The 23,131-nt window shown below is 41.5% G+C and overlaps 1 protein-coding gene across 3 annotated transcripts in view; it reads left to right on the forward strand.

Annotated features, from left to right (window-relative positions):
* The window catches only part of AFAP1 (actin filament associated protein 1), a 111,091-nt gene continuing 87,960 nt past the window's right edge, over positions 1-23,131 (forward strand). For 2 of the 3 annotated variants that reach the window (XM_021550755.3, XM_021550756.3), the window contains exon 1: positions 1-95. The gene's annotated coding sequence lies outside the window, so the exon portion shown is untranslated. Of the gene's footprint in view, positions 96-5,591; positions 5,710-23,131 lie in introns of those variants that run through there. The other variant, XM_085578519.1, reaches the window with a different exon arrangement.

Consider the following 23,131-nt stretch of genomic DNA (forward strand, 5'->3'; position numbering starts at 1 on the left):
AGAGCGGGGCGGCAGAGCGGGGCTGCGGGCGGAGCCGCGGGAGGAGCCGCGCTCGGCCGCTTTGTGCCGGCAGCCGCCGCAGGACGGCCGCAAAGGTAGGAGGGCTCCGGCCCCGGGCAGCATCCCTGCCGAGCCCCGCGGGCCGAGAGGGAGCGCAGGAGGCAAGAACAGGGAGGGGAAGGGCTGGATTCTGAAATGGGCTTTTTCAGACGCTGCTCCAGGCAGCCCCGTGCTAGCAGAGCTGTGGCTTACTGGGAAAAAAAAAAAAAAAAAAGCTGAAAAAGAATTAGGAAAAAAAAACCGTCTCGCTCGTTTTCTTGGGCGGGAGCAGCACAAGGGAAAGAGCTGGGAGGGAACCCGATCATCGGGCGGTGGCGGCCCCTGCCCGGCTTTGGGAGGGCAGGAGCCCGGCCGCGGTCCTGCGGAGCGCTGCGCTCCGTCCGCCATCCCGAAACTCGCATCCCTTCCCGAAACTCGCATCCCTTCCCGAAACTCGCATCCCTTCCCGGGAGCGGCACCGGCCCGGCGGCCGCGCTGCCGCCTCGCACCGCTGCGGGCTCCCTGCTTTTCTGCCTTGGGGGGTGGGCTGAGGTGGTCTCCCCGCGGGCTTGGCCATTCGATCTGTTCCATCACAGCCGGGAGATTGCATCATGTTCCAGTCCTGGAGTCACTCAGGGCAGAGGCGAACAGAACCATCTTTCCAGATCCATCCCGCTGGCTTCCCGGGCCGGCCCGCTCCTTGATTTCCTGTTGAGCGGAGGTTCGAGCTGAGGAGCAGCTGCCATTGGAGGCTGGGGGGGACAGGTCACAGCGACGTGGTTCGATTCCTTCCACTGAGAGGCTTTTTGGATACTCGAGTTTGTTGGTCCTACGCGCGGGATATGTGGAGGGCTTAGAGGAAACTTGCCAAAGATTTAGGCGGTAGGAAAATAATGGGCGGCAAAAGAGCCAGATAAACAGCCAAAACCAGGAGTCGCTCCATAACCTAAAAGCTCTAGAGTGGCAGGAGGTGAGTGGATTCAGGCAGGCATCCCTCGGCAACCCAGGCATTCACCTGCCCTAAAGGATAGTGCAGCTGAGTAAATGCACACTCTGGAAGGCAAGATAAGGTGCATGTGAGAAAACAGAAAGTATTTCTCTCATTTCCCCTCTGGATCCTTTATGATCATTTTGATGCAAACACTTGGTGTGCCTCTGCCTGTTCTGTTTATTGTATTACTGAAGTTTGCGGCTGAGATCCAACTATGAAATGATAAATCTCAAAGCCAGAGAGATTCAATTAAATAATGTACTTCAGTCCAGGGCTTCTTAAGGCGACAGATTCTGCTGTTCTTTGTGCAGTTCTTTGTTTTGTTCCATAGGGAAAAAAATGTCATGACACGGCTTGGTTCCGTTCTCAGCGGTATCCATAACGATTAATGATTATTCCATAGCTAGTGTCTCACCCTTGCAGGTGCTCTGCTACTGCTTGCTCCAAGTGTTACAGGGCCACTCTTTTCCGTTCATGAAAATAATAGTATTATGAACCTTTTTTTGTGTGCCTTTCTGAGAATGGCCGGTGCAGGGGCACAAGGGAGCAGCTTGGCAGCCAGATGGATCTATCCATCAGTGCTCTCCGATATGGGCACTTGGTGCCTTTCCATTATCCCTTATGCCTCCTGGTGGTTTCCATGGGAAGAGCTGAACAATTACTTTCTTGTGTTGAACAAACCATTTTTCCTTTTAGAAGTGGCGTAAAATAAGAGCAAATGCTACATTAGAGACAGAGGGAGAGCATCCCACCTTTCTGGGGCTATAGGGCCCCATATGGTTTAAGAAGAATTTGAAATGGATTTCAAAAAGAAAGATCTACAGTTTTCTTTGTGTGTCAGCCAGTGATTGCAGTGACAAGCCGGCAAACAGAACAATGAGCAGATACTCACTGTCTTTGGTGATATGTGGCACTGTTTGGTGTTTCCTAGGAAATTTGTGTTCAAAAGTCAGTATTGTGTTGTGTTCCTGTGTCTTGGGTAGATTTTTAGATGAAGTGATTTGGGAGGTCTGTGAGGTTGAAACTGAAGTATTGAAGCAGTGCCAACAAGGATGGGGTAAAATGCAAGACTTCAATAGATCAACCACTTACACTATTTTAAAATTTTACAAGCTTAGTGAAGGATGATTTCCCTTTTTCTCTCCTGAAGTTCTCAGAGTTGAAGAGATACTGTCTGAGACATAAAACCCAAAAGCAAATATTGAAATCTCAGTGGGACAAGTTGTATTTGGTACATGTATGACGAATTGTGCTATTCCTTTCAGTGCTGCAAAGACAACTTGCTGTAAGACCAGGAATTGTATTGCCCTGCTGCTTGCTGCAGTCTCCCTTGTGACATAGCCTCAGGACAAAGAGACAGCAGTTCAGGGCTGGTTGATGCTATGTGGAGTCGACTGATTTTATTTCCATGCATTTTCAAAAGTTTTGTGTCTGATAGGTCAGTCAGTGGGAGTGTGGTATCCAGGAGCCTGCCTGGTTAACTGCTTTGTTCAAAGCTGTGCTCTTTGTTTCCTGAGGAGGAAGAGGAGGAGGAGGAGAAAGGGATGTGCTTTATATTCATTTGCAGATCTCCTGCTGAGGTGGGAGGGTGGGATGCAAGGGCTTGCACCTCCAACCTCCTGTACAGTTTACTCCACTCTATGCTGTTATGGGTTAGTCACAGTAAAGCATACTGTGGCATTTAAAAAAAAAAATGCATCCCTTCCAGCTGAGCAGTTCAACTGGTATTAGATGTGAATGACACCTAGCTACTGGTATGGTTCTGACTTCCCTGACTCATCACTTCATTGACAAATAGTGTTTCATCTGGTACAGAAACTGACTGTCTGGGCTGGACGGGTGACTGTGCTACATATTATTATGTATGTATGTTTCCAGATAAATATACTTCTAATGTAAAGTGTTCTTAGGCTCACAGTTCAATTCTTAATAGTCAAACCCAACAGAAGTAATAGAAATGTGGAAGTCAGCTGGAGGACTGCAGGTACTGTGAACTCTGAGCTTTTAGTGAAGGACTGAAAAAGCCAGATCTTGAATGTACTCCATCTATAAGGATTGTCTAGGAGGAATTAGTTTCAGGAATTAGTTTTTCTACTGTGAAGCACCCCAAGCTGACCTTAGAGCAATTTAAGTTTTCAAGACCATACCAGATACCTTTTAGGGGAGTGTCTGCATGAAGCCACACAGTGTGACAACAGAGAACAGTGTGACAACAGAGGATGAGCAGGTAGGAAGACACGTAGCTGCAATGGCACGGGGGTGACCCTGAGCTCAGAGTTCAGGGGTCACCCCAACACAGCACCCACGCACTGCACCCACCTGTCTGTGCACACATGCAGGTCTGCCTTTTGTAGTGACTGCATCAGTGCTCTAAAACACCATGTGCAGATTCAATTGCTCTGACTCTGCTAGATGATCTTTAAGGTCCCTCCAAACCCAAACCATTCTGTGATACTCTGTGATCAGAAGTTTACTCTTGTCTGTCCAGGCCATAAAAGGCAGGCTGCTGTGAGTCATGGTAATGAATAGTATTGCAGGAACATAACTTGGGTTTGTGCAATGAGGGATATCTCATAGTAGGTAACAGACTTTTGAGACATAATCTCTATTTTCCAGAGATATGGCAAGCAATTTAAAACCTGAATGGCAAAACTGCCATCAGTTTCCCCTTTTCCATCCTAGCAAAAAGTCAGTCATGAATTAGTGTGCATAGTAAGATTTGACTGCCAAAGGTGCTGAGCACCCTTAACACAGTAATGTCCAAATGAGCTGCTGGTGGTTACCTTTCTTACAGTATGTCTTGGAGAATACAGGAGTCTGTAAATAGGATAAATCAATATATCTTGTATATTTTGCCAGTGTTCATCAAGAAATCTAGGAAAGAACCTCCTAAGAGGATTTTTTTTTTTTTTTAATCAGTTGGATCTTGTATAGATATTGCTCTTTACATGTATTGATGTTTAAAAAATTGATGGCGTATGTTTGGCAGTAAAAGGAGCAAACTGATAGGCCTGTCTTTTCTAAATCTCTTTCTTCAACTTAAAAAGGGGAAAAATCAATGTATTATTCCTTTTATGGTGGTATACTGGTGGGATTTTTTAACTGTCTGGGGGATTTCTGCTGCCAACATCTCTCTGCCATTATGTAGTTTTGAGCTGAGTGATAAAGACTATCTTGCTCTAAGACAGATGTTGGTAATGGCCTTATTTGTGCCAAAATCTTTGTGAGGACAAAATGCTGTATAAAAATATTTCCATCCATTAATAGTGAGTGCCAGAAAAGTGTACACAAGTGGTTTCAAATTTAATCTGTAATGTAGCTGATGTCTCAAAGATAACAACATCTTACCCCCAAGAAATACAACACTATATGTGAGGTAATTGCTATGAGTTACACTGGATATATATTATTCATTAGGGGACTGTCATTATATCATGCTTGTGAATTCCCCAAAGTCTCTTATCAGTGTCCTCATGACATCTCAACATCTATGAAAAAGAGGATTTTGGTGTCCCACTTGACTGATGGATGCTTTGGCTTGCTAGTGGCCACTTCTAGTGAGCATGCTTGTCTTGTTAATTTAAAATGAATAGACTTTTGGGAAAGGAGCTTAGTTCATATATTCACATTATCAGAGATAGCAGTCCTTCACAGGGAATATGTAGTGGTATGTTATCTCAGTTTTCCAGAAGAGCAAATAGTAAAAGTTCTTTCATACGTAGCTTTCATGCGAAACCACTCTGCACTGTCTTCAAAGTATAAAAGCTCAATATTTGGCCAGTTGCTGTGGATAGATATGTTTTTGGTCCATTAAAGGATCTTTAAGTATGTCTTTGAAACTTATCTGGTCTCTCATCAGTTACACATGCTTATGGCATTCCTCTTAGAAATTGGAAGAGAGGAAGAGGCTAGGTAAGGACGGAATTTCCCTGTTATTAGCAATTAGCAGATCCAGATTTCATTTTCCACTACCATTTTTTGCCAGGAGCAGCTGCAAAGGGAGAATTACACTGTGACCTTCACAGCACTTCCTAGTGCCATCATCAATCAGATCTGGCAAAAGCTTTATCACATCTATCAGTGTGGCTCATAAGCCACATGCTGTCTAGTCTGGGGGGAAAAACAAACAAACAATGGGAGCTACTGTAGGGTTTGTTTAAAATAAAACAGCCAGGAGTGAGCTTTTCCCATATGTGCCAGCTTTGTAGGCAGATTTCTGGTTTTGCTGTGTGCTGTTGGGCTGAGTAAGAAAAGATGATGATTGTAAAGCAGTGGAAGAGTTTTTCACTACATTTCAGTTGGCATTGGCAACTCATTCACAAGTAATTACATCTTTAGCGTTTCTCAGGCGATGCTCTTCAGTCCCATTCCAATCCCCAGCATTATATTCACAAAGGAATTTATGCAGTTAGATTAATTCAGATGTTTTCTACACAGGTAAACGTTACAGAATAAATAAGTGTTTTCAGACTTCTCTGATTCTTATATGAAATAACATAGCTTTCTCAGATTAAGTGGTTTGCTATATATATATTTTTTTTTTTTTTTGGTGGGATCACGTGTGCCTTTGGAGACTACTCTAGGTCTCTTCTAGAGGCAAGTTCATAATGTAGCAGCCAAGGTCAGCTGATGAGCTGCAGCATCTCCCTTTTCAGCATGCAAAACATTATTAGCACCCTGTAAGTAGCTGATTTATTTTCTGGTTGGTTGGTTGGTTTTCCTTATTTACCTTGGTCTGATTATGGAGTTTTACTAAAATTTAAAACATTTCGTGTTCTTACATTTTTTCATTGTTGTACCAAGTTCACTGCTGTTTTCAAATTCCTTTTCTTGCCATCTGCAACAGATAAAACTTTCTTGCTTTCACTCCCTGGTGACAGTGTACAGTGACAGTCTGACAGGTTGTCACCTCATGCCTGACTTGCTTGCAGGCACAGACTTTGCTGACAGGTAGATGGAAGAGCAAGCAGCAATGAGGACAAGCAGAATTGTTACTGTGTGTGTAATTCTAGCTGCCTTCATGGTGATGTGTTTTTGTGTGTATGTGATATATACAAATGAAAATGTAGATGTATATAGATAAATAAAGAGTGTGTATATGTATAGGTGACACGTTAGAGCTGCCTTTGTCACACAGGTTTTCTGAGAAAAATGGCTAATTGCTAATAAATAAATAAATAAATAAATGTACTGTTGTACTTTTGCATAAAAGATTAAGGCCTTGAGCTTCAAACTGCTAATGTTGATGGCCAACAGCAGGGTGTGATCTGTAATTTCTGTGGTTTTTAACCAGCCAGTTCTTGGCAGAAGTCATCTTGGTACCAGATCTGGGCAAGGAAGTTTGAAATGCCATATGAAATGAGCAGGTGCAAGGAAAATGCGCATAAAATGTGAAATACATTTAGGAAAAGGTTAGCTATTCTGTCAGGAAAAAGGAAATCACATGAACTGACTAGCTAGTTATAGAAATAATTACTTTTGTGTTTTTCCCCAGTGTGTGCTGTGCCAGTTTGGCAGCCTTTGTAGCCCCAGCTGCTGCACTGGGCAGGGCTCAGTCCCTGCCCCACAGACCAGCAAACCTGGGGGGCAAGGAGCCTGCCCAAAACTCTCCTGCCTGTTCTCCATCTTCTGGTTCTAGCAGCCAGGCACCACGCTGCACAAACACTTGGTCGAGAGGTTTTAAGAGTCCAAAGCCATGAGCAGTCCCATTTCAGCAGCAGGATGAGGAGGAGAGGGAAAGCTGCCAGAAGGAATTGGTCTGAGATGCTGAGTCCTGTGTCACTGTTTGGGGGCTCCTGCTTTAGGAGATGCAGCAAACCAGCTGGCTGCCTGCTGCAGGTCAGACCAAACAAAAAGACATGGCTACTGTCCTGAAAACAAGGTGGGCAGTAATGAGGAAGTAATAAAATGGCAGGAGTCAAAAACAGGAGAGATAATGCAAGAGGCAGAGGGATGAGTTAAGGAGCAGGGCTGCTGAGTGCCACCAGGGCAGTGATGGTTGGCAGCTGAGCTGCAGAGGGGTTGCTCTGATGCTGCATCTTAGCATAGATCAAACAGAAAGAAACTGCCCCTTGGAGAGTGGGATTTATTTGTGTAATGCAGTCCATGCTAGGGAACAGAGTGAAATACTGGATTTGTCACTGGCTGTAAGAGCTCAGGCTGAAGAAAGTAAATATCTGAAAACGTTAGGAAGCTCAGTGAGTCTAAGCTCTGTTGATACACAGCATTATCAAAAGAATACCCTTTGGAAAATTGAAAGATCTGGTTCTTGGAGGGCGGAAAAAGTATTCAGAGTGAAAAGCTGAGAATATACAGAACTCTTCTCCTTGCCTGATCCCTGTGTCTGCACCATGTGTTTGTCATTAGCACCATGAAAAGCTGTGAGTCTCCATAGATTGGGAATGATGGGTGCATGGTGGGTCCTTCAGGAAGAACCAGGAGAGCTGAGAGGAGACAAGGGGCTAGGTCAGGTCACAGCATTTTGTTTTGAGCTTAACAGGAATGAAATCCACCCTGAGGAGTCTTGGGGAAAATTCTGGATGAGGGCCAGTATGAATAATGCTGAGTGCAGATGGGTGGGACCCCACCTGGTTATGAAAACAATCCTATTTCCAAAGTTAGCTATTTCTGCTGAAAAAGGGGATATTTAGCAAGTAAGGTTCAATTTAAAAGAAAAAAAAAAACAACACTTGGAGACCTTGAAAAACATACCCAAATCAAAATATCTAAAAATCTCTCACTTCAGAAATTAATGAAAACAAGCCCCCAAACATGCAGACAGCTGAAAGCACAAACCAAAAACCTCAGATAAACAAAACAAGTGTCCTCTGGGGAAAGGAAGAGTTGTTCCCTCTCTGGGAAAATTTGTCTGTTCCTGTGGCTTGTGAACTTTTCATCTTCTCTGGGACTTTCTGCTATCCTTGGTTTGCTTTTTTCAGCTTCTTGGTCTTTCCCTGGAGCCTAGAAAAGTGTTTATGTGAGCACTAGACTTTAAGGAAATGAATGATGAGTGCTGTTCCTCAGGAGTTGGTTTTGGGACCAGTCTTGTTTAATTTTTGTCAGTGGCAAGGGCAGTGGGATTGAGTGCAACTCAGCATGCACTGGCCTCTACTGCTGCAGCTTGTGGCCATCAAGACACCTTTCCCCTTGTGGCAGCCACATCCTGAGCATTATTCCAAAGCTAATCTGGAGCAAACTGTATTCAAGAAGCTCCAAAATGCAGCAGTTAATTTTAGTCTGACTCAAGTTTCCATTAGTCTCCAGCTGACTACTGTTCCTGTCTGTCTGCAATGACTGAGCCTCACAGGCTCTCAACCCAGCAATTTCCTTCACATCTCTTTGGATCTTCCTCTTTATTGTTGTTTGCAAAACACTGAGTCTGGATTTTGCATACGTGGAAAATCTTGCTGAGAGCTATCCCCCCTTTGACCTCATTGTTTCCTGTTCTCTCATTTTTCTGTCTTGCTTATAGTCCAACTATGTAACTTTTAAAAGTGGTCTGAGTATAAAAAATAAGTTGTAGTGAAGGCTTGTCTGTAAACAAAAGCTCTCTACAACCCAAGGGCAAGTAGATGTGTGTGTAGAAGGCCCAAATGACTGACTGTCCCAAAGAAGCACTAAAATACTGATTAGGTTCAAAGGAAAGCAAAAGTTGCCTTGAAGATGTATGATGTTTAGGGATTTCTAGACTTCTTCAACCCTTTTTAAATCCTTCAGATTTTTTTTTTTCTACCACAGTAACATCTTTTAAAGCATTATGGAACTTGCTCTGCTGTTCTTGCCTTTGGGATTCCAGTCTGGTTAATGGTCAGCACACCCACAGACTCTAGGATATAAGTGCAAACTCAGATTGCCCTGAAGTTTATTGTACTTTATGGGCGCATAGGGTGAAATCCATCTTCAAGGCTTGGGGTCATTTGGGCTAGGTTTCCTGACATACCAGCTCTTACAAAAACCCAGCTGTTCTTGGGTTTTCTGCCAGCTTTAAAGAAAAACAACCAAATAAAGAAAAATATTCTGGCAAATAGGGATCAAATCTTAACTTGGTTTGAATGTGCTTTAAGTAGTCTCAGTCTTTGCCTTGACACTAGTTAAGTTCTTCTGCTTCAGGGAGGTAACTTGGAAGAAGTATTTGTGAACAAGTCCAGGCCTTTCCCTGCACATTGCTGTGGGGTAGGGCTGTTTCCTACTAAGGTCAAAGTGTTTCCCTCTGTGAGATAGGATCTGAACAACCCAGAGCAAGACCTACATGTAAATAACTTGAAAATAAAAGTACATGAAATGATGCTGCTTTCCAAGGTGTGATTGTGGAGTAGTTGTTGGCCAGGAGGCATCTCTTGGATGGCCCATCCTCAGCCAGGACCAAAGGAGACAGCACAGCAGGAATGTGCCCTTTCCCAAGCTCTAGTTTGAGCCATGTGTAGAGAGCAAAAGAAGCACAGCCCTTCTAGCAAGTTGTCATCAGTGACTTAATAAAGCACTCTATATATGCTCTTTATATGTTAATAACTCATTAAAATCTAATGACTACATGAAATTGGACAGGCAGTAGGAACTGGAAATGGCAGATGCTCAGGGTGCAAAGGCAAGGAGAGAAGTGACAGGCTGCCTGAATGCTTGGAAGAAGTGCATGATAAAGTTGTAAGGATTTTGATGCACTGGTCACTCTCTCATCAGCCCTGCTAGTGCCTCAGCACTCCTGAGGTTTCAGTGCTAACCCACAACCTCGTCTAATGAAGTGCAAGGAAGGGAGAGAAGTATGTAAAAACCCTTTAGCATCTTCTCCATGTATTTGGGTTGTCACCTCTGCTTTTTAAGCCTTCTTTTTTAACTCTTGCAATGCTAGTGAGTTTAGGAGCACTCCTAAATTCTGGGATAAACAAACATTTATCTACTTGCCCTGGAAACCTTTCTGACACGATGCCAGGTGTTGCATCCCTAAGACCTTTTGCCACAGCACCTTTGAACTGTTTGCAGGGGTCACCTCACCTGCCCTTGTGCCAAGCAGCCTGCAGCAAACATCTCACCTGCCTGCATGAGTGCTGCCCTCAATGCTCTGCTGTGTTCTAGTGAATTACAGACTCTGCCCTTCTCCCAGTGAACCTGCAGAGAAAAGCTGTGCAGGTTTTCTCCCTGATGTGCTGAGACCCTCCACACCCACCTGCACTTCTCTTTGATTGCCTTCACCAGCTGTAAGAGCTGACCAGCCTAGCTCAGTTCAGTTCATGCCAAAATAATCCTTCAGTTCAGTTAATAATAATAATAATTCAGTTCAGCTGCACGCAGTGCACTGAAGCAACCAAAAGTATGTGTATCATTCCAGAGGGCTCTCACCAGCTCTAGGAGGGGTGGAATGAGGCACGGCTCTGTGTGTACCACAGCACTTCACGGGGTTGTTTTGTTATAATCAGTGATAAAGAGCATTTTTGTATAGTTCAGTAATGTAAAAGTAATATTGAGCAACTGCACTTTGTGATGAGAGTTGCCAGGGTGTAACTACATAAAAGCAGACAAAGGGCATGGCAAGAAGGTTTTTGTTTGAAGAAATTGTTATTAGAGGCATAATTCTCCAAAATTGTAGTTGTTGGACCATCTGAAGTCAGCCTACCTAGGAAAATATTTAATTCCCTTTGCCACTGTTACTGTATTAAAGTGAGAATTTCTTCCTGGTGAGATTTTTGTAAGGAGCAAACTTCACATACACCAGTGGAAGTTGTCCAAAGCAGAAGGGAAAAATGCCATTTCAAACTGTTAAGTACAGAATTAATAAAGGCCACCTGGAAAAATAAATGTTCATTGGTTGCTGATTTTGTATGTAAAGTGCATTTTCTTCTGGAATTATTATTTATACTGTAGTAAACCCAATAGAGAATTCAATAATTTTACTCAGTTTTTAATTTGGCATTATAACCAGCTGATGCCTCTTCCTTCCTGTGCTTAAGAATTAACATTCTTGTCTGCAATAACTCTTTGTCTGCCTGTAGGCAAGTGAATTCTTGTCATTCACTAATACCAGAAAGATCAGGGACTTGGGACCCTAATACTAGGACTGCTGGGAAACACTGAACACCAGCAGAGAGGCCTTTGAGTGGAGAGAATTGAGGATTTTCATTGTCTGCTGCCATTATCTTGTATTACATTCTGCTTGTCTGCCAGCTTGTTGCTAGTAACAAAGATTACTAGAATCTGGGCTTTTGAAAATCCCATTATTTTCCTTTCTTTATCTGATCACACCATGGAATTATGTCACTGAATTAAAATTCTGACAGTGGTAGACTTTATGTCCTGGATGATAAAACATTTTGTCAGCATAAAGTTGCATGGTTTTGAATTTAAGGATCAGAGGGCTGCGTTCCTTCTGCTCAATGTGAGGGCTGAGAAATAGCATAAATAACCTAGCAAAATAACTGTAAAATGTGTATTTAGACTAGCAAGTGGATTCATTTGGGTAGTTTCCTGTTGCCCTAGCTTCTTTATCTTCCCAGAGGGTTTTTCCTACCATACAGTCTTCATATGTGCATCCATTTTCGGAATCTCTCAAAGCAAGAACTGTGTATTCTGGATAAAAAAATGTGGCACCACTCTTTTGCTATATAGTTATTATAGGATTTTAACATATTAGGTCAGATTGGTGTTATTTTCCAGATTAAAAATAGTCATGTCTGAAGGGAAGATTTAGAATGATATATTAACTGTGACTGATAGCTGCTTTTCCAAATGATCATCTATCAGTATCTACTCATACAGGGCACTTAGCAACATAGAATGACCTTAATCTTGCTGCAAGTCCAAAGATGACAATATATCTGCTGGACTTGAAAAACATTAAACTGGTTTGTCTGCATGTGGAGTTGCATTATTTGTATGTTTTATTATCCCTGTATTATGTATTGGTTTATTCCTTTGTACCCCCGTGTGCAACTTGGTTTATCCCCAGTTTTCCCGCCTTGTCCTCCCTTCCCGCCTTCCCAGTATCTATCCATCACCCTGAAAGAGGCATTTTACCCCCCCCGGGTGCCTTGTCTGTCACTCGGTGCCCCTTCCCATCCATCCAGAAGCTTCTACTCAGGGCATCGGGTGATTGGGCGAGGACCTGGGGCTCCCCCCATATCCTTCCCCCATTGGACCCCACCATATCCCCCCATCCCGGAGCCACCCCCTATCCCTATCCCCATTGGTCGTTGGATACCCCTCCCTTTCAGTTTATAAGCCAGTGCAAGCACCTTGTGCTTGTTCCTGTTGGCTGGCACCGTTCTAGGATATTTGGCCCCGTTGGGCTACAATAAACTCAGACTTAGCACCCAGCAGGATCCGCTCTTCATTTACCACCGCGAGGCTTGCTAGCGCTGCCTGGAACCCACAAAGGCACTCTCCAAACCCCAGCTGGGAGCGGCGGAGGGTGCCTCCATCGCCCACTCTCGCCCCAGGATGAGAGCTAGCCGGGGCTGAGAGAAAAGGGAACCGGGGCGGGAGCGCGGCATCTGCACACTTCACTTGAAAATATCCTACCCCAAAACAACCATATTAGTTATTGTTTATGCTTTTGTTTGTTATTAAGCAGCAGTCTGCCCTACACTGGAGATATTTTGGATCCATGTCTGGTACCCTATGCTCTATATATGACTTTTGCCATCCATTTTTAGCCTTGCCTTACTCTTTCATTGAGTACCTGTGTCTGTTGTTAATTTTAATTTGTGATGAGTTTCAGATAGGGTCAGTAAGTATCCTGAGAAACTGCTTTAGAAGACAAATGGTAAGGAAGTGTCCCCATTGTAAGAAATGAGACCAAGATGCTCTGTCATGGAGATTTTCAGTCCTTTAATGGAGAATCTTGCTGATGGGAATTTGTTTGGGTCTCCTTTCTTATCAGAAGACCATGGGTAGAAATTATATAGGGGATTTCATTTCAGATTGCTTTCAATCACTGTCGTTCAAAGACAGAATGTAACTTGACATATGAAACCAAAGGCAAAGTGAAACAGAAGGCAACCAACTTGGCATTGATTAAAGATATGAATGATTGCAGATCGTAATAAGATTTGTGACATAAGATGCTTATCTGAATCAGGTGTAGAAGAGCAGTAGTGGGATCCAGAGGGGTGCTAAAGGGATCTTTAACTGCATTATTCCGTGTACTCTGGGGCTGGAATTAAATTGCTATGGCTGAACTGGCGTTGGTAGGGTAGGAAAAGCAAAGGTACTGAGGGCAGTGCAAGTATCTGTGGGACTTGTGGGAATAGGCTTGCTGTTTGTTAAAATCATTTTCACTGTGTTTGTGGTGGCCTGTCACGTTCGCTGTTCTTGATACATGGGTGTCAGCTATGAGCCAAAATGCTTTCTTTCTGTCCTCCCTTTTCTTAGGAGAGTGGGATGAAATCTTTCATTTGTACATCACATATGTTACATTTTTCATGTTTTGAGGCATGGAGAAAAAGACCATGATGAGTCTGTGACAGGAGGAAGGCAAAGTTAAAGTGAAATGAGAATGTATTTTTAATGAAGTTATGTTACATTTACCAATTTTGAAGATTAGCATTTAGAAATGTGCTTCTTAACTGAGGATAAACAGTTTGTTTTAATCTATTCACATCTAAATTAGGACTCAGCTATTGGTACTTGCAAAGCACTAAGAAAAGCACTCACTCAGACCATCTGTTGAGAAAATGGGAATAGGAAACTGTCATTGTATGTTCACAAATCCTGCCTGTCCCTGGTGCTTTAAGAGCAGCCTCTTGTGAATGCTGAGTGAGTCTGAAACTGAGGAGGCTCTGTGGGATCTCCACTGTGGCTCTCTGTGGTGCCAGTTAATAGGTTCTTCAGAAAATGCAAGTCTAGATATTTCTCTCACTTCTGTTCTCAGCAAAACTGGTTAAGCGCTGTTAAAAGATGACATGAAAATAATAAAGAATAATAGCACAAGTAAATATATGTGAGTAGAATATGTCACTAAACAACTTTTTAAGAATATTTAAATATTACTGTAATGAGAAAGCTCTTTTTCACTTTCATTTTAGTAAACACGGATCAGATTTCCAAATGAAAGGCATGTGAAAGCTGATAGGCATTTAGAGGTGGATGCATTCTGCCTGACTTGAGCCACACATGGCAGAGCAGGTCCACAGCTGAGCTCCTTCCCAGTAGTCCTTCTGTACAATCAGGGGATGCAAATTGGCTTCTCTAGGATGTGATTAATCTGATCTATTCTAGACATCTATTTTAGGAAGACTAAATTTCTCGCTGATTGTGCATGGAGCCTAGGGCAGCTAGCCGAGGTACAGATGAGTGCTTTGTAAGCACTGGCATTGAGTCAGAGCAATGTCACTGCTGAAGCTCAAATGGACTGCCTCACCTTAGAACCCTATAAAATGAGTAATTCTTCTGAATTAAAGGATGTTTTTCCAGAGGTTTAAAACAAGATAATAATTCTTTGTATTTGTATATAGTGTACTCCTACTTTGGGTTTAGTTAGTGCTTACAAAAAGGTCTATCACATCTATGCATGGCTATTTCAGGGCTTTGATGGCTTATGGTATTCATGGAGACATCTTTGGAAAGAGACTGGAAAATGCAAGAAGGTTGACAGAGACAGATTCTCAGTAAATGAGGTTTATAAAATGAAAATCTTAGTGGTGTTCTTCTGGGCATTGCTGTATAATTTTAGTTTTCTGATTTATGAGTAGTTTTCCATATTGGTCACATATAAAATTATTTGCATGCCAAATGTGAGTTCATTCAGCTGTGAGATTTTTATTTAGGCTGCTGCTCTCCATGCCTAACTAATTAAGATGTCGTGCATTTGAGTAACTGAGGTTCTTAATCTTCAATAAACTAAAAATAATTAGTTTTATTGCCACTGTTTAAAATTTTAAAAGAACAAATAAAAGTGCCATCAAAATAAAATGTTCTCAAGACAGAAAAAGAAACTGATTGTGTAGTGTCTTGGAAGCCATCAAATGGGAAACTACAGATAGAATTTGGGAAAATTTTTTTCCTTGTGTCTTCAAAAAATGTACACACTAGAGATTGTAATTTCTACAAAGTTGAAGTATCTGGGTTTAAGAGATAATTTACTAATTGTTTAAAAATGAATCTTACATTGAAACAATATCAGGGATTTGGGATTTTAATAGGAAGCCCAGGGTGGACCAGTGGCTTGGATTTATTTCCAAAACCTGATTGTTTTATATTTCAGGTTTGGCAAGGAAGTATAGATATAGATAATTGAGAAATACACCTTTCTTCAGCAGAAATCTCTATATGAAATGTTGTTTTGGAAGGTGATCTCCTTAAAGGCTGCTTTTTAAGAAAACTCAGGTTTTTTTGTTTTTTATTATATACTGTATCATATTACATTTTGAATGCATTTTATATATTTATCATTCTGAGGTAGTGTAATAGAGCAGTAATTTGCGTAGAATGTAGGAGAAATTTAAATAGAGATGACTGGAAACTGTAAACCTGCAACAGCACTCAAATGACTCCGGTGGGAAATGAACACCTATAAAAACAGGTTTGCCCAGGAGATGCAATCAGGCAGAGTTCATTACACACGTGTGTTTGCATTGAATCCAGTGGAAAAGTTCAGAGGCTTCAATATGTCTATTACCATGCCAAAAGGCCCAGTGGAGCTGCAGAGCTCTGAAGATGCAGAGCACCTTGTGAAGCTCCTTCATTTACCCCTAAGGCAGACAGTGCACACAATCCATGTTCTCTATTTCTTGTTGATATTTGTTTACTGGTATCTTCCTTGCTGCTGTTTAAGTCTTAAAAATAGTTCAAAGACTTAATAAGCTGAAGCTGTTTTGTGAGGAATGTAGTTCTTCATCACTGCTGCAAGCTGGATAATTGCTGTGGCTACATGTTGCTTGTATGGTGGTGACCTCCCAGAAAGATTCATTAGTGTTTGGAACAGGATGATTATTCTTGTATTGTTTTACCTAAATAGTTTTTGTTGAAAGAGAGATATGTTAAATATTATTAAAAGTTGGAGAGGTAGAGTGTATTTTAGAAAGTGCTGTTCATAAACACATCACATTCACTCAGTGCAGACCACCACGTGGTTGCTGTTTAATTTAGGCAAGTGTCCATTTATGTGTTCTTTACAAGGGTTTGTGATAGATTGAGCAGCTAGGGTTTATGTTAGCTTTTTATATTAACCAGAAAGGCAAGGTGGAACTAAATGAGAGCATCAAGCCTTGGTAAATACTTATATGCTTTCTTCAAAACTGTATCCAAGATCCCTAGCAAAATATCACAAGGTGCTGCAGTTGTTGGTAGGAAGAAATCAGCTGGAAATATATTTACACAGCTCTCCTTACCTTTCTGTCCAGTTAAAGACCTTTAATGAAACAAAATGCAAAGGACTGGGCAGGGATTAAGGATTTTAAGTGCTAGGAACAACCCTCTGGAGATGCCTCCCTTTCTCACTGTAGACCTCAATTTAGGAGAAACTGGTTTGTACTCACAACCATATAGCACATAGGTACTTATACCTCTTGTCTTCACAAGGATATTAACAAATACAACATTGGATAGGATTTCTTGACTTAAAACCAGTTTGTAACTTAGTCTTCTCCCCTGGAAAGTAGTGAGGTCTGACCTAATCAAGTGAAATGCATTGCAAGTGTAGATCTGGAATAAAACCATATACTGTTCAATGAGTCTACATTGAGAGAGGCTCTCAGTTGCAAAATGGTGGGAACTTCTAAATTTTTTTATTCAAGCAACCTCATTTGCTGATCACAAGTAGATCTATTGAGAATTGACCCCAGCTTCTTTAAAGATGACCAGCTGGTGCTGATCACTCCTTTTGTTGTTATTCTGATATTCTGCAGAATATGCTTGTGTTTATCTATCTCACTGTGTATGTACTTATATATATATATATAAGTATATACTAGTTGTTGTTCTTGGAACAGTGGAGGATGTTTGAGAGAAGCCATGCTATGAAAGAACACTCAAATCTATGTCTGCCTGTACTGCCTCATCCCTGGCACTGAGATTCCTGTGTGACACATACCCCTGGGTCTCATCAGGGGACCTGAGGCTTCTCTGCTTAATTTAGGGAAGCTTGCCCACTTTTCCTGAGCCCTGGTGAGGATTTTGATGTAGAAACAGAAGCATTGGTAATGTTTCCAATTGCTGAATAGGTTTAGCTGAGTGTGAGTTGTGGGATAGAAAAGATACAGGTACTTAAACTGTGTTATGGACAGCAGGTCATATATAAATACAACACATGTATTTATATATGTATTATATATACAATATATAGAAATATAATACATTAACCCATTGCAGGGGAATTCTAAAAGCCTTCAGGAGAGACTTCTTCCTATTGCTTTAGATGCATTTCCATTTTTCTCATAAACTGGAAATACCAACTACCTTTCTATACTCCATCCTTAAAGAGTATGGGTTATTGCTGTTTGAGTGTTGGGGTTTTGTTTGTGGCTTTTTGTTTGTTTGTTTTCTTTTTTTGTTTAATGCTTTAATTTGCCATACTGCTTGTGGATTTCAAAACCTTGCCAGAAGGTATTTTTAAAATTGGTCACTCCTCTTGGTTGTCACACGTCAGCACAAATCAAAATACTTGTCAACTATTTTTCCAATAAATATCTTTATTAAATTAATCTTACAGTGTGAGCGTATGTATGTAGTCTGCTTCAGTAAGGGTTCAATAATATGCTTGTATATTACTTCTAGGAAAGGAGACTCTAGTAGGAATTGTAATTTACTTTGGAATACAGATAACTATGTGTATTCCTCTGCTACAATTTTGCTTATCCAGTTGCACTCTTTTCTATTATCAGGTAGGAGCACAAATCAAAAAATATATTAAAAAAAAGGGTAGTTATGATACCCCATTGGGTCATATTTATGTAAGAGAATATAGTCTCTACTGATATTTTACTTATTGACCTTAACCCAAATTTCAGAAGGCAAAATAAACAGTGTCCCCAATGTAAAACATGAAAGATTACAGGAGTGTTTAATTCTTAGAGAATTATTCAGAATGAACTTTCCCACTCTTTTCATGGTTGACTTGTAGTCTTGCAAAGCACAGTGCTGCATTGTTATCAGAGAAGATAATGCTTTCCACAGAGCTGCAGGAAAACACCCCTGCTAGGAATGCACTGCCCCAGGGAGGAGAAAGCTAAAGGTGAGCCTACTTGCAGCTTTTCTTTTATTTGAAAGTAATTATAACATTTAGGCTATTGGTGACATTGCCTCTGATAATTCCAGCAGGTTAGAGCATCTGAGTCTGTTTCACATGTAATACACAGAAGTATTTTGCATATGTTTTTAATAATTACCATTTTTTTCCTTCAGGTGTTTTTCCTTCAGGTGTTCCTATGCAGCCCCAAATTTCTCTGTTTGAATCACTCATGCTCCAAGAAGCTGAGCTTGTACTGATGATAAAACCAGCTTTGTTTCTGCTCCCACATGGCTACTGAGTCCTTCAGATAAACAAGGGAACCCCCAAGGAGCAGGGGCTGCTCTGGGAGGAGCTGCAGCCTTCCTGCCATACCCTGAGTGCCTGGCCCAGGAAACAGAGATGTTTTCTCCCACCACTTGTCCTCTGGGAGCTGTCATGCTTCCACCCACAGCAACATGGGGATAGTCACCTATGGAAATGTATAGCTGTGTGGAGATACGTATATAGATATATATGTATATATCTATGTACGTCTTTAACACATACATATGTAGGACTAGACCATGTGCAATGTTATCATTGTGTGACATCTGCACCAAAGACTGCTGTTTCACAGTGACTTTAAATCTCTCTGTAGGCTGCTACTCCAAGACAGGACATCATTCTCCCTTCCTTGCTCTTGCCCTGCAGAGGCACCAGCAGAAGCTCTCACTGGCACGTGGTGAGCTGGCTCCCTGCCCTCCTCTGGCTCACCCATGGCTCAGAAATGCTAATTTTGGCCCAAAGGAAGTCATGGAAATGAGAGATCAGGGATGACATCAGTCTCTCTCAGCAGCAGCCTGGGTTAACTTTAACTTTTTGTAAAACCACAGCTTTCAGGAAAGGCAGGGATGAAAAAAAACCCACAAACAACCATCTGATTTGAAATACCTACTTGGGCGTGCTTCTTTCACTTGCACAGAGTGCTCTAAAAGTCATTTTCATATCTCAGAAAGTGACTCTGCAGTTATTGTTTTCTCAGGGTTGGTGACTAATTTCAAGGAGAGCATCCAGCCTGGCCTAAGGCAAGTTCTCTAATCAGGAAATAGTTAAGATGAAAGCACCCTGCAAGCATCTTGGAAGGGGGGAAGTAGAGAGGGCATCAGCAGGAGTTTTTTATTTACATTCAATTGTATATCTTGTCCTCTCACAGAATATATGATTTTATCTCATTCCACTCTAAAAAGAGAAGTTGGAATACCTTTGGAATTCAAATTCTTAACAATGTTAGAATTACCTTTTGTCCTGACTTTTACAGGTTTTTAATTATTTGGATGATATGTTACAACTACTCTCTAAATTAAACTGGCATGCATCAAAGAGATTCCTTAAGAACTTGATTTTTTTTCACTTAAATAGAACTGAACATGATTAGATCTAAGTCTTTAATGAGGATCACTTATTTCCTGTGAAAATTATATTTTGTTTGTATTAAAAATTGTATAATTGTATATTGTATCACATTTTCTGTGAAACTAAGAAGAAAGAAAAGGAGAATCTTAGGACAGGCTCTGCACAGATTTCTTTACTGCTGAGCCTTATCAAACCCTTGATTAAGAGCTCTGGTGTACCCTTCTTGGGCAGCTGATGTTAATTCTACGCAGGCATGGCTGAGCTACTTAGGATTCAGCTGCTGAACTGCTTGGCATTCAAATACTAACAAGAAGCAGGGATCTTTTGCATTAACATGACTCTTCCAGCCACAGTGGCTCAGCAGAAATTAGACTGGTTCAGCTTCCATGCATGGGGAGGAGGGAGAGGGCTATCCTTGGCAGCTGTGCCAAAGTGTGCCCAAACCCTAAGAGATCATGTCATTCTGTTGAGGTGAGCTGATTGTGAAGGGCCTGTATAGTGTCTCTTCCTGCTGTCGTTTTTTCTCCTGCCTGAACTTATGTAACAATTCAGGACTGACAGAAAGGACCCAATAACCCATTATTTCTGCTCCGTAATTAGGCTTTGTCATGGCCACTTCTTTACAACCTCTTAGTTTGTTGTATTAGCAGAGCTGTATTTCCTCCTCACAGCTTTTTTAATCATGAAAGGATTAGGTCATGTGAGCTGTGTGTATATTGTCACTGCTAATACTTCAGGCAGACAGAGCTATTTCTCTGATTAAAGTGATGTGCAGTAATATCAGGAGGTGTTGGATTCTGCCATGTTTTTCCCCCTGTTACTCAAACAGTGCTTGAGCAGAAGCATAGCAAGTCCAGGCTGAAGGTTGTTCTGGACTCCTAAGCACATAATTTGTATCATCCACTTCTAAATCCTTCCCTTTCCATCATTCGGCTTTTCATAAAACTGACTGCTGGAACATATGGGAGGAGTTGGCAAGCCTTCTGCAGTATCCTGGCATGTGGGAAGGGGTCCCTCAACCTGGAGTGAAGCAGTTTCTTCAGCCAGCCACCAGCTGGGATGTTTGCAGCTTTTTTGTCATCTTATCTCATCCCCAGATGACAGAAAGGTTTATTATTCTAGGCAATTAGGGTGAATGTTCCCCACTTGTTTTTCATCTTTGGTATGATAAATCTGGTGATGAAACCCTGAAGAGTTTTTAAATGGTGTTTTGTTTTTTTTTTCCCTTATGCAGAGGCTGAAGGCCAGTAATATTATAAAATGTCATCCCTGCCTCCCTTACCCCTGTTTAAGTAATAGAAGTAATTAAAGGTAAAAGTGTTACCTTTCATGTTGTTGCATTACCTACAGCAATAATCAAATAACTGTAAACACTCCAGGGCGTGGGGTGTGTGGCCATGTCTTGGCCAAGGCTGAAGGACTGATGGCAAGCCTTTGCCAGGGTAATAGGCAAACACTTTACTGGGAGTGTTGCCTGCAGGAGATGTCAAATAATCCTCAGGACCCAAATAACCTTTGAGAGGGCCTCATCTAGAGCAATGTCTCATGTGGGGCACTGTACTTGAAGGATAATTTGGACCATAAAAGAGATTCCAGTACAAAAGCAAAAGGAATATTCAGAAGTTCTTAGGATGCAACCTGTGAGAGGTTGAGGAAGGGATTTCAGTTGTTTAGCAGAGAGAAAAATGAGGAGAGGCATCATAATAGTCTTCAGGTATGTTAAGGCTTCAATAAAACCAGCATGTTCCCCATATATTCAGTGAGTAGAACCAGAGCAAATGGGTTTAAGACTCAAAAAAGATTGATAATGCATTGTAGAAGCACTCTTTCTAAGGTTAACAGTTTAAAGGTTGGGTTTGGTTGCCAGGTAAAAGGTTAGACTAATTTCCCTGAGGAATGAGATAGCTGGTCTCACCTAGGGTGAGAATGATGAACAGCATCACTTCCTCAGTGTTGCTTTCAGCCATATTCTTCGATTGAACACAAACTATTTATGTTGTGTGCATTCTCCTATTTTTTTAACCCTTTCCCATGCAAAAGATTGCTCTTTCCTCATGGTAATGATTAATGATGTCTAAACAAAGTAAACAATAGTAAAGGATATTTTTCATGAGGTTAGCTTGCATATCCTGGCTGCTCTCTTCAGTGACCTGACAGTTTCTGTTTCTCCATCTTAAATACAGTATGATAGTCATACAATAAATAACTAATGAAAAATAGTTTCGACCTCTTGGAAGCTTTCAATGCAAAACACCATTGTTTCATTTATCGTATTCATAGTTCTTCTCAAATCACAGTACCATGCTCACCCAAAGCTGTTCTTCCATAGAACTTTATATTTGGAATTATTCTCTTCTTTTTCTTTTCTACTTTTATTGTGTTGAAATTGAATTCTGCAGTCGTAGCAAAATCAACATGTCCTTCACTTATTCACCCTTGAAAGCAGCTGCAGGATTGGTTCCTTTGTCACCTTTTCTCAACAGCAATGCCTTCCCTTTCTCTCCCTCCTCTTTGCCTCTCAAATGGCCAGAATTTGAAAACCATCTGCTGTCAGGCTGGGACGTGCTTACTGTTTCCTTCCAGTTTTTAATTGCTGGCGCTCTTTGCTCCCTGGTGGGAGCCCATCTCTGCCCTGACTCAGCGCCACGCTCGAGCCAGCCCGCGAGGGACATGCAAAGGCAGAGCGGTGTAGAACTCTGTGTATTGGAATCTTCAGCAGGAAAATCTCCAGCTGAGTGTTTAAAGGAGGCAATGTTGGAGAGGCTCTGATGGAGCAGACATCTTCAGCATTGTGGTCTGTCCTTCCTCCCGCCCGCTTCTGTTGTCTCATCCTGCTTCCTCTGATGGCTGCTGCTTTAGAAGTGGCTTTAGTACAAAATGGGTTTTCTTTGAAGTATTGTGGAAATGCCATTTCTAAGAAAATATGACCAGCAAAATCCCAGCTTTCTTCTTCAGCTGTCTGGTTAGAGCACAGCACCAGTATCTGTGTTTCTCCTCTTCTGGTGTAATATGAAAACTTTGAGTGACTTTTACGGTTCAATTGCTTTTGGCAAACTTTGGTTCTCCATCTTAAACCCACGCACTTGTATAAACATAACTGGCTTCAAGCTGTGTCAAATATAATCACTTAGCTACAAAAACAAAAACACCCAGATATAATTGCTAAGATTCTACTTTTTATAAACATTTTAGACTGAAAATGAGAATTTGGAGTGACAGTCATAGCTCGCTTGCTAGTATTTTTCCCTTTTTGGTTCTTCCATTCATTTTTCCCTGTTGTCATCTTCTTTCTATTCACTAAAACCACATTTTTGCTGCTCTGAGCCCCACAGAAATACATTTTGCCTAAATTGTGTCTTAAAAAACATACAGAGGCACATGACAATGGGAAATACAAAGCAAAAGCTAAAATATGACACTACCATTCCTTAAGGAGAGGAATACCGAATATTAAGTGAAATCCTGAAGTTTCTTGTGCTGCTGCCTAAAAGCAGCTTGATATGGGTGGTGAGCATTAAAAACTAAACTATGTTGTGGAGGGAGTGGAGTCAGTG

This window comes from Lonchura striata, chromosome 4 (assembly GCF_050655825.1).
Source record: "Lonchura striata isolate lonStrDom1 chromosome 4, ASM5065582v1, whole genome shotgun sequence".
In the NCBI taxonomy this organism is placed as follows: domain Eukaryota; kingdom Metazoa; phylum Chordata; class Aves; order Passeriformes; family Estrildidae; genus Lonchura; species Lonchura striata.